Genomic DNA, 12,085 nt, shown 5'->3' on the forward strand with positions numbered 1-12,085 from the left:
CCCCGGCTCCGGCTCCGGCTCCGGCCCCGGCCCCGGCCCCGGCCCCGGCCCCGGCTCGGTGCTGGCGGCCCTCGCTCCTCACTCTCCCTCCGTGTGTCCGTGCCGCTGGCCCCGGGCCTCAGCCTCAGCCGCGGCCGCTCTCGGTGTCTCTCGCCCGACTCCAGGCCCCGCGCCTTCCTCCCCGCTCGACCCGCTCCGCGCTCCTCCCGCCGCCCTGGAGGACCAGCCGCCGCCGCCGAACCCGGGTCATCCAGCCCCGGCCAGCCGAGCGCGGAGAGATCGATCGGGGAAGTGTTAAAGGGACAACTCCAGCACACACACAGCCTCCTGTTAGACAGGGGGAGAGACAGGGGTATGTGGGGAGGGGCTGGGTTAGGGTTAGGGTTAGGGTTAGGGTTAGGGTTAGGGTTAGGGTTAGGGGTTAGGGGTTAGGGGTAAGGGTAAGTTTAAGTGTGAGAGGAGAGGAGAGGAGAGGGTGGTATGTGGAATGGGGCAGGGGAAGGGGAAGGGGTAGGGGTAAGTGTAAGTGGAGAGGAGGTGAGGAGGGAGAGTGAAGGGGTTAGGGAGAGGAGGGAGAGGTAAGTGGGGGGGGGGGGGGGAGAGGTAAGTGGAGGGGAGGGGAGGGGAGGGGGGGAGGGGTAAGTGGAGGGGAGGGAGGGAAGGGGTAAGTGGAGGGGAGGGGTAAGTGGAGGGGAGGGAGGGAAGGGGTAAGTGGAGGGGAGGGAGGGAAGGGGTAAGTGGAGGGGGGGGAGGGGTAAGTGGGGGGGAGGGGAGAGGGGGGAGAGGTAAGTGGAGGTGAGAGAGGGGAGAGGGGGGAGAGGTGGAGAGAGGGGGAGAGGGGGGAGAGGTGGGAGAGAGGGGAGAGGGGGGAGAGGTGGGAGAGGGGGGAGAGGTGAGAGGGGGGAGAGGTAAGTGGAGGGGAGAGGGGGGAGAGGTGAGAGAGGGGGAGAGGTAAGTGGAGGTGAGAGGAGGGGAGAGGCGAGAGGAGGGGAGAGGAGGGAGGGGTAAGTGGAGGGGAGAGGCAAGTGGAGGGGAGAGGAGGGAGGGGTAAGTGGAGGGGAGAGGCAAGTGGAGGGGAGAGGAGGGAGGGGTAAGTGGAGGGGAGAGGAGGGAGGAGGGGGGGGGAGAGGAGGGAGGGGTGAGGGGAGGGGAGAGGAGGGAGGGGAGAGGAGGGAGGGGTGAGGGGAGGGGAGAGGAGGGAGGGTGAGGGGAGAGGAGGGAGGGGAGAGGGAAGTGGAGGGGAGAGGTAAGTGGAAGGGAGAGGTAAGTGGAAGGGAGAGGTAAGTGGAAGGGAGAGGTAAGTGGAGGGGAGAGGTGAGAGGAGGGAGAGGTAAGTGGAAGGGAGAGGGAAGTGGAGGGGAGAGGAGGGAGAGGGAAGGGTAAGTGGAGGGGAGAGGAGGGAGAGGGGAAGGGTAAGTAGATGGGGAGGGAGAGGGAAGGGGTAAGTGGGGGGAGAGGTCAGGGGAGAGAGAGAGGGTAAGTGGAGGGCAGGTAAGGGGTAAGTGGAGGGAGGGAGAATGGAGAGGTGAGGGAGAGTGGAGGGGAGGGAAGAGGAGAAGGAGAGGAAGGATACTAAGGGGTGGGGTAAGTGGAGGGGGAGGAAGGATAGTGGAGGAGGGGGTAAGTGGAGAGGGAAGGGGTAAGGGGAGGAGTGGAGGTGTGAGGGGAGGTGGTAATTGGAGGGGAGAGGGTGGGTGGTGTAGCATGTGAGGGAGAGGTAGAGGAAGGATTGGGTAAGGGAATGGGTCAGAGGAGTTGGAGGGGTAAAGGGGAGGGATAGGAGTAGGGTAAGAGAGGTAGGAGATGCGGGGTGTAGGGGTCAGACAGAGGAGGGGGAAATGGAGGGATTGAGGTAAGGGGAGTTGGAGGAATAAGGTGGATGGTTGAGAGGTGGGGTTAGAGGGGTAGGAAGTGTAGGGCAGGGGGTTAGGAAGTGAGGGTGAGGGGTGTAGGGGCAGGGGTGGTAGGAGAAAGATGGGGAGATGAAGGAGAGGAGTAAGTGGAGGGGTTGGAGTAGGGGGAGGTGTAAGGGGAGAGGAGACCGAGTGAAGGGCAGAGGTAGGGACTGGGTAAGGGGAGGGAAGGCGAGGGATAAGGGTAGCTGGAGAGGTAAGGGGAGATGGGTGGGGTCTTTGATGAATTTGCCTGCCTTCCTGAGAGTGTAGATGGAGTCAGCAGATGGAAGGTTGGCTTGTGCGATGGACTGCACAACTCTCTGCAGTTTCTTAGGGTCCTTGGCTGAACAGTTGCTGTACCGAGGCGTGATGCATCCAGGTACAGAGCCCTCGGTAAAGATGGTCCTGTGAGCAGTTTGAACTGGTTGGAACTCCAGTCAATGGAGTTTAGATGAACACGAGACAGTCTGATTGAGGATTCGTAAGGATCTTGGTGGAGGCAATACTGAGAGGATTATTCCCCTCTCTAGGAGGGTCTAGGGCCAGAGGGCATCGTCTCAGGATAAAGGGACACCAATTTGAGACTGCGATGAGGATTATAAGCGGCTGGAACTCTTTGGTGCTGAGAGCTGGAGGGGAGGGGGCAGTGCAGATAGACTTAAAGCTCATAGATTCTCGATAAGTCGAGGGGAGAGGGCAGGAGAGTGGACGTGAGGGATGTCAGATCAGCCTGGCAGGGCAGGCTTCAGGGGGCGAATGGCGTCCTGCTGTTCCCATTTTTTATGGCTTTTAGGTTGGTCAAATGTTTCTGGTCCGGTGGCAGGGCCCTCGACGCGTTCCTTCAAATGACAAGTCCCTCATTCCCGGGATGATCCTTCATTGCCAGCACTTCCTTCCTTAGATCCTGAGGAATCTCCATTGACAGCACATCCTGCCAGGAATATGTCACATCTGCTCCTCGGATGCTGCCTGACATGCTGTGCTTTTCCAGCACCACACTCTTTGACTCTGACCTCCAGCATCTGCAGTCCTCACTTTCTCCTGGGATCGGCGGTAATGGGCTGACGTGGACGGGCGATTGGTTAACAGAGCGGGGATTAGCAATGTGTGGGTCATTCTCACCTCGCTGCCCGTGACCCGTGTGGGCTCCCACAAGGACGGCTGATAAAGGATCCCCACATATAGATCACCGATTCGGAGGTGGCAAATCAGAACTCTTGCAGCGCAAGCTTTAGTGTCCTGGCCTCTCTGAGTCGGGGAGGCCCAGGTTCGAGCCTTATTCCCTACCCTCCCAGAGGTCTCCCTTGGTGGGTCGATTCGGAAACAGTATCTGGAAGTTCGGGGGATGAAGGTGGGATTTTCAAACGCACCGCGATACAGTGAAAAGTGGTGTTTTGCCTGCTCCACAGTCAGATCGTATCATAGAAAGTGCATCAGGATAAGCAAGACAGAGTACAGAAGAGGGAGAGAGAGAGATCGGAATGAACATTTGAGTGGTCCTTACAAAAGTCTAATAGCAGCAAGGAAGAAACTGTCCTTGAATCGGTTCATATGTGTGTACAAACCTTTGGCCAGTGGAAAATAATTAGAATTCATACAATCTATGAAACTGGCCCTTCAGCCCAACAAGTCCGAAATGCCCTTCCGAAGAGTATCCCACCCAGACCCATGACCCCTAACCTATACATCCCTGAACACTCCAGCATGGCCAACTCACCGAACCTGTGCATCTTCGGACCATGGGAGGAAACTGGAAAAGACATGGGGAGAATGTGCAAACTCTCGTCGCCCGAGACTGGAATCGAACCTGGGCTCCCTGGCGCTGCTAACCACTGAGCCACCGTGCTGCTCCTAGGGTGGGAGGGAATATAATCCGGGTGGGAGGGGTCCTTGATGATGTTTCTTTCCACGGGCATTGGGAAGAGAGGACGGAGTCAACGAATGGAAGGTTGGGAATGGGCTGTGTTCGAGACTCCGTGTAATTTCCAAAAGTCTTGGGAAATTGCCAAAATCTGGCTGTGATGCATTCAGATAGGAAGCGGTCTGTGATGCAACTATATAAATTAGTTCAGAGTTCTTGCCAAATTTCCTCAGGAATTAGAGGCCTAGTTGTGCTTTCTTGACCGTTGGGAAGCGCAGCTAATGGAACGTTAGCCTTTATTGCGAGAGGGTTTGATGTTGTGGTTCTGTTCGCCGAGCTGGAAGTTTTTGCTGCAAACGTTTCGTTCCCTGGCTAGGGAACATCATCAGTGCTATTGGAGCCTCCTGAGAAGCGCTGCTTTGATGTTTCTTCCGGTATTTATAGTGGTTTGTTCTTGCCGCTTCCGGGTGTCAGTTTCAGCTGTAGTAGTTTGTATGTGGGGTCCAGGTTGGTGTGTCTGTTGATGGATCTTCTTGCCGTTTCCGGGTGTCAGTTTCAGCTGTAGTGGTTTGTATATGGGGTCCAGGTCTATGTGTCTGTTAATGGAGTTTGTGGATGAATGCCATGCCTCTAGGAATTCCCTGGCTGTTCTCTGTCTGGCTTGTCCTATGATGGTAGTGTTTTCCCAGTCAAATTCATGTTCCTGGTTGTCTGAGTGTATGGCTACTAGGGATAGCTGGTCGTGTCGTTTTGTGGCTAGCTGATGTTCGTGGATGCGGATTGTTAGCTGTCTTCCTGTTTGTCCTATATAGTGTTTTGTGCAGTCCTTGCATGGTATTTTGTAAACTACGTTAGTTTGGCTCGTGCTGGCTATTGGGTCCTTTGTTCTAGTGAGTTGTTGTCTGAGTGTGGAAGTTGGCTTTAGAGGGTTTGAAACCAGGTGGGGTGAGCTCTTGCTTGGATTGTCTGGGAGCATGGTTCAATCACACCCGGCGTACGGTGTACGCAGTTCCGGTCTCCTTAGCTCAAGGAATAGACATTATTGCCAGGAAGGGAGAGCAGCAAGGGTTCACGAGACTTGTTCCCAGGACTTTGGGACCATCCTATGGAGAGAGAGAGAGAGAGCGTGGGTGAGTGGAGTCGAATTTCGAGGAGTGAGAGATGATCTAATGGAAATGCACAAAACACTGAAAAAAGAGTCACACCGCTCAGAAACACACCCTTGGGTCCAACCAGAACATAATCCCAAACTTAACTCGTCCCACCTGCCCATATCCCTCCAAACCTTTCCTGTTCACCTCGTTATCCAAACATTACCCACACCCACCACTTCCTCAGGAAGTTCATTCCAACCACCCTCTGTGTCAAATATTTGCCCCTCATGTCCTTTGTAAATCTCTCTCCTCTCACCTTAAGAATGTGCCCCCTAGTCTTGACACCTGCCGTTAACTCTATGCATACACCTCGTTATTTTATACGCCTCGTTATTTTATAAACCTCTATCAGGTCACGTCTCAACCTTCTATGCTCAAGTGAAATAAAAAGTCCCCAGCCTTTCTTGATAACTCAAACTTTCCGTCCCTGGTAACATCCTGGTAAATGATGAAGAGCTTATATTTGAAACATCGCTCCTCCTGCTCCTTGGACGCTGCCTGACCTGCTGTGCTTTTCCAGTGCCATGCTTATTGACTCCAGCCCTCCCTCAGTATCTGCAGTCCTTACTTTCTCCCACGTTTCTGAACCCTCTCCAGCTTAACACTATCCTCCCTGCAACAGGGCAACCAGAACTGGACCAGTACTCCAGAAGAATTCGATTTTATTGTTGCAGGTACTCCAGAATACAAGTACAGTGAAAAGTATTGAATGTTGACACACACACACACACGGACAGACACACACACAAACAGATAGACACACAGGCAGACACACATACACAGACACACGCACAGACAGACACACGCACATACACACACATGCACAGACACACACGCAGACACACACAGAGACACACACACCACTTAGTTACAAAGTAGGACAATAATATGTTCCTAAGTGCTTAGCCATGTTGGGCTCACATTCCCGAGAGGGGATCGATCTCCTACACTTGGACACCACCGCTGGGACACCACCGGATCCCTGCCCTCCCCACTGCAGATATCAGGGGACCTCCCTCATCACTCTGCCCGCTCTGGGCTCCATCTCTGACCGCTGTGGAGGGCCAAAGTGCCCGCTCCGAGCTGGGAGGTTCCGACGGCCTCCTGTATTCCCAACACCTCTCCGCCGCTGTGTTCCAGGGAGCTCCCGTCGACCAGCACCTCAGCTTTCTGTGTCACGCGAGACCGCATTCAACACATCGGAATCACAAGGCTGTGAAACATAGGAGCAGAAATTAGGCCATTCAGCCCATTGAGCCCGCTCCGCCATTCAATCGCGGCTGATAAGTTTCTCAACCCCCATTCTCCCACTCTCTCCCTGTAACCCTTCATCCCCTTGATACTCACGAACCTACCTATCTCCGTCTTCAATATCCTCAATGACCAGGCCTCCCCAGCCTTCTGTGGCAGTGACTGCCATAGATTCCCCCACTCTCTGGCTGAAGAAGTTCCTCCCTATCTCTGTTCTAAAGGGTCTTCCATTTACTCTAAGGCTGTGGCCTTGGGTCCCAGTCTCTCCTACCAACGGAAACAACTTCCCAACATCCACTCTGCCCAGTATTCTGTAAGTTTCAATTAGATCCCTCCTCCTCCTCCTTCTAACCTCCATCGAGTACAGACCCAGAGTTCCTCAAACATTCCCCGTGTGTTAAACCTTTCATTCCTGGGACCATGGTTGTGACCCTCCTCTGAACCCACTCCAGGGGGCCAGTCCATCCTTCCCGAGATATGGGGCCCAGAACTGCGCACCGCACTCCAAATGTGGTCCGACCAGAGCATCATAACGCCTCAGAACTAAGCGTGGCGCGTTGTCCTTTGTAGTGAGGAGGATTCACGTATAGGAGCAGGGATGTCTTGCTGTATAGGGCCTTGGTGCGACCACATCTGGAGTACCGTGTGCAGTTTTCGTATCCGTACCTGAGGAAAAGGATGTTTTGGTGACAGAGGGAGTGCAGCGAAGGTTTACCGGACTGATTCCTGGGATGGCAGGATTGAGGGATGAAGAGTGACGCGGTCAGCCATGACGATATTCACCGGGAGCTTAAGGTGGGGGGAGAGTCGCTTACTGGACTAGAGTCCCACAGGCCTGGTCTAGTTATGCACAAGCGTTTGAGTTCAGTTTCTGTCACAGCATAGGACATTTCAGTGCAGTACAGGCCCTTCGGCCCTCTATGCTGCGCCACCCTGTGAGACCAATGTGAAGCCCATCTAACCTATATTGTTCCATTCTTGTCCATGTAGAGTCGTAGAGGTGTACAGCACGGAAACAGACCCTTCGGTCCAACCACTCCATATCGACCAGATATCCGAACCCAATCTAGTCCCACCTGCCGGCACCCGATCCATATCCCTCCAAACCCTTCCTAATCATATACCCATCCAAATGCCTCTTAAATGTTGCAACTGTACCAGCCTCCACCACTTCCTCTGGCAGCTCATTCCATACGCGTATCATCCTCTGCGTGAAAAAGTTGCCCCTTAGGTCTCTTTTATATCTTTCCCCTCTAACCCTAAACTTATGCCCTCTAGTTCTGGACTCCCCGACCCCAGGGAAAACACTTTGCCTATTTACCCTATCCATGCCCCTCATAATTTTGTAAACCTCAGCCTCCAATGCTCTAGGGAAAACAGCCCCAACCTGCTCAGCCTCTCCCTGTAGCTCACATCCTCCAACCCTGGCAACATCCTTGTAAATCTTTTTTGAACCCTTTCAAGTTTCAGGAAAAAGTGAGGACTGCAGATGCTGGAAATCAGAGCTGAAAATGTGTTGCTGGAAAAGCACAGCAGGAGAAGGGCTGAAGAAGGGCTCATGCCCAAAATGTCGACTCTCCTGCTCCTTGGATGCTGCCTGACCTGCTGCGCTTTTCCAGCAACACATTTTCAGCCCTTTCAAGTTTCACAACATCCTTCCGATGGGAAGGAGACCAGAATTGCACACAATATTCCAACAGTGGCCTAACCAATGTCCTGTACAGCTGCAACATGACCTCCCAACTCCTGTACTCAGTGCTCTGACCAATAAAGGAAAGCATACCAAACACCTTCTTCACTATCCTATCTACCTGCGACTCCACTTTCAAGGAGCTATGAACCTTCACTCCAAGGTCTCTTTGTTCAGCAACACTCCCTAGGACCTTACCATTAAGTGTATATGTCCTGCTAAGATTTGCTTTCCCAAAATGCAGCACCTCACATTTATCTGAATTAAACTCCATCTGCCACTTCTCAGCCCATTAGCCCATCTGGTCCAGATCCTAAGCCTATCCAATGAACATTTAAACTTTGCGAGTCTACTACTGTTGTAAATGTGAGGAGTTTTGATCTAATCAAATTGATTAAACGGGGAATTAATCTCAACAATACCAGGAATTGTAACATCAACTGTGGTCAGAGCCCCAGCAGAGGTCAATAACTGGTGTGGGAGGGGAGGGGAGGGGAGGGGGGCAGGAAATCTACTGTCCTTACCTGGTCTGGGCCTACACGTGACCACACAGCGATGGGACGGGAGGTTCGTCTTACAGGGGGAGATTGGCACAACTGAATTCAGAGGAGTTTCAAAGAATGGGAGAGGAGTAGGATCTGACTGCAATGCATAAAATTGTAACGGAGCTGGTCGGAATGAGGATGCTTTCCCCTGCTCGAGGGAGTCCAGCAACTGGGGGAAAGGGGGAGAGACGCAGTCTGAAGGTGACAAGGTGGGACTGAGATGTGGGGGGAGTGGCAATGTCTCCAGGCAGAGAGTGGAGAACTCTGTGCTACACACAGCAGTCTGAGCTGAGCTTGGGAAGTACATTTCCAGGAAGAAATTGATAGATTCCTTAAGACGAAAGGGATATCAGGAGAAATTGGGAGTATGGTGTACAGATAGAAGATCAACCATGCATGGTGGAACAGATTCAATGGGCAGAATGGTCTGTTCCTATTTTCAATGTCTACATTTCTAAATCTGTACCAGTCACACACTATTTAATCTGGGTCAAATTCAGTCATTTCCTCACTTCCTCCCTCCAATGCCTCCATTAATGTTTTGAAATATCCATTTGGGAGATTTGGGGGTTGTGGGTTGGGCCCAGTATTTATTGCCTGTCTATAATTACCTCTGGTGAAAATGGTGAGGAGTCACCATCGGGTCTGCACCAGTATTCAATTGCTGCACTGTCGGAGGGTCAGTGCTGAGGGAGTGGGCACTGTCGGAGGGTCAGTGCTGAGGGAGTGGGCTCTGTCGGAGGGTCAGCTCTGAGGGAGTGGGCATTGTCGGAGGGTCAGTGCTGAGGGAGTAGGCATTGTCGGAGGGTCAGTGCTGAGGGAGTGAGCACTGTCGGAGGGTCAGCTCTGAGGTAGTGGGCACTGTCGGAGGGTCAGTGCTGAGGGAGTGGGCACTGTCGGAGGGTCAGCGCTGAGGGAGTGGGCATTGTTGGAGGGTCAGCACTGAGGGAGTGGGCACTGTCGGAGGGTCAGCACTGAGGGAGTGGGCATTGTCGGTGGGTCAGCTCTGAATAAGTGTGCACTGTCAGAGGGTCAGCGCTGAGGGAGTGGGCATTGTCGGAGGGTCAGTGCTGAGGGAGTAGGCACTGTCGGAGGATCAATGCTGAGGGAGCGGGCACTGTCAGAGGGTCAGCACTGAGGGAGTGGGCACTGTCGGAGGGTCAGCACTGAGGGAGTGGGCATTGTCGGAGGGTCAGCTCTGAATAAGTGTGCACTCTCAGAGGGTCAGTGCTGAGGGAGTGGGCACTCGGAGGGTCAGCGCTGAGGGAGTGGGCACTGTCATAGAACATTACAGCACAGTCCCGGCCCTTTGGACCTCGATGTTGCACCAACCTATGAACCCATCTAACCTACATTATTCTATTTTCATCCATGTGTGTATCCAATGACCACTTAAATAGCCTTAAAGTTGGTGAATCTGCTACTGTTGCAGGCAGGCTGTTCCACACCCCTACCAATCTCTGAGTAATGAAACTACCTCTGTAATCTGTCCTATACCTGTCACCCCTCAACTTAAAGCTCGTGTTAGCCATCACCATCCGAGGAAAAGGGCTCTCACTGTCCACCCTATCTAACCCTCTGATTGTCTTATATCTCTCAATTAAGTCACCTCTCAACCTTCTTCTCTAATGAAAACAGCCTCAGTTCCCTCAGCCTTTCCTCGTAAGCCTCCATACCAGGCAACATCCTGGTAAATCTCCTCTGAACCCTTTCCAAAGCTCCCACATCCTTCCTATAATGCGGAGATCAGAACTGTACACAGTACTCCAAGTGCGGCTGCACCAGAGTTTTGTACAGCTGCAGCATGACCTCATGGTTCCGAAACTCAATCGCTCTGCCAATAAAAGCTAACACACCGTATGCCTTCGTAACCACCCTGTCAACCTGGGTGGCAACTTTCAAGGATCTATGTATGGACACTGAGATCCCTCTGCTCATCTACACTACCAAGAATCTTACCATTGGCCCAGGACTCAGCATTCCTGTTACTCCTTCCAAAGTGAATCACCTCACACTTTTCCTCATTAAACCCATTTGCCACCTCTGAGCCCAGCTCTGCAGCTTATCTGTGTCCCTCTGTAACCTACAACCTCCTTTGGCGCTATCCACTGTTGGAGGGTCACCGCAGAGTGAGCAGGCACTGTGGGAGGGTCAGTGCTGAGGGAGTAGGCACTGTAGGAGGGTCAGTGCTGAGGGAGTGGGCACTGTGGGAGGGTCAGTGCTGAGGGAGTAGGCACTGTGGGAGGGTCAGTGCTGAGGGAGTGGGCACTATGGGAGGGTCAGCGCTGAGGGAGTGGGCACTGTTGAAGGGTTAGCGCTGAGGGGGCAGGCATTGTTGGAGGGTCAGTGCCAAGAGAGTGGGCACTTTGAGAGGGTCAATGCTGAGGGAGTGGACACTATGGGAGGGTCAGTGCTGAGGGAGTGGACACTGTGGGAGGGTAAATGCTGAGGGAGTGGGCACTGTTGGAGGGTCAGCACCGAGGGAGTGGGCACTGTGGGAGTATTGTCTTTCAGGATGGGACTCTCGCATGTGGATTAAAATGGCTCCCTGCCCAGCTGCCATTCCAAAGCAAGGAGCCATGGCACAGGGTCTGACCTCTCCGGCATATCCTTGGCTAAGTTCCTGCCCCAGAAGAGATAATCCGAGAATTGTCACAGCTCTGTGCATGGGAGCTTACTATGCTGGCCCTTCTAAAGCGTGACTCCCAAGAGTGCCCGGCGCTATAGAAATGTACTCCCTCACAGCTCTGACCCTTTGTCCCTGAGTGTGAAGGGAGAAAGGACTGAGTGGGCAGGGACTTTTTGTCAAGATGGAAGTGAATGGGAGGGTGGGTGAGGTGCAGGTCATGTTGTGGGTGAGGGTGTACATGGGGGTGGAGTGTAGGATTGCAGTGTAGAAGATGTTTAGCACGCTTGCCTTCATTGGTCAGACCTTTGAGTACAGGAGTTGGGACGCCATGTTGGGGTTGTACAGGACATTGGTGAGGCTTCGTCTGGAGAACTGTGCCCAGTTCTGGTCGCCCTGTTACAGGAAGGAGATTTTTAATCTGGAGAGGGTTCAGATGAGATTAATCTGGATGGTGTCAGGGTATGGGTTATAAGGAGAGGCTGGATAGCCTGGGGTTGTTTTCCCTGGAGCATAGGAGGTTGAGGCGTGACCTTATAGAAGTTTATAAAATCATGAAGGGCATGGATAGGGTAAATGGACAAGGTCTTTTCCCTGGAGTGGCGGAGTCCAGAACTAGAGGGCAAAGGGATCTAAGGGGCAATTTTTTCACGCAGAGGGTGGTACGTGTATGGAATGAGTTGCCAGAGGAAATGGAGGAGGCTGGTACAATGACAGCATTTAAAAGGCTTCTGGATGGGGACATGAATAGAAAGGGTTTGGAGGGATATGGGCCAAGTGCTGGCAAATGGGACTAGATTACGATCTAGTCCTGTGTTACGATCGAGCCCTCCACATTCACCTGATGAAGGAGCGTCGCTCCGAAAGCTAGTGTGCTTCCAACTAAACCTGTTGGACTATAACCCGGTGTTGTGTGATTTTTAAACTGTGTACACCCCAGTCCAACACCGGCATCTCCAAATCGGGACTAGATTAGGTTAGGATATGTGGTCGGCATGGACGGGTTGGGCCGCAGGGTCTGTTTCCATGCTGTACATCTTTGTGAGCTTGGTCTCAGCAGGAG

This window comes from Hemiscyllium ocellatum, chromosome 50 (genome assembly GCF_020745735.1).
Source record: "Hemiscyllium ocellatum isolate sHemOce1 chromosome 50, sHemOce1.pat.X.cur, whole genome shotgun sequence".
Classification (NCBI taxonomy): Eukaryota; Metazoa; Chordata; class Chondrichthyes; order Orectolobiformes; family Hemiscylliidae; genus Hemiscyllium; species Hemiscyllium ocellatum.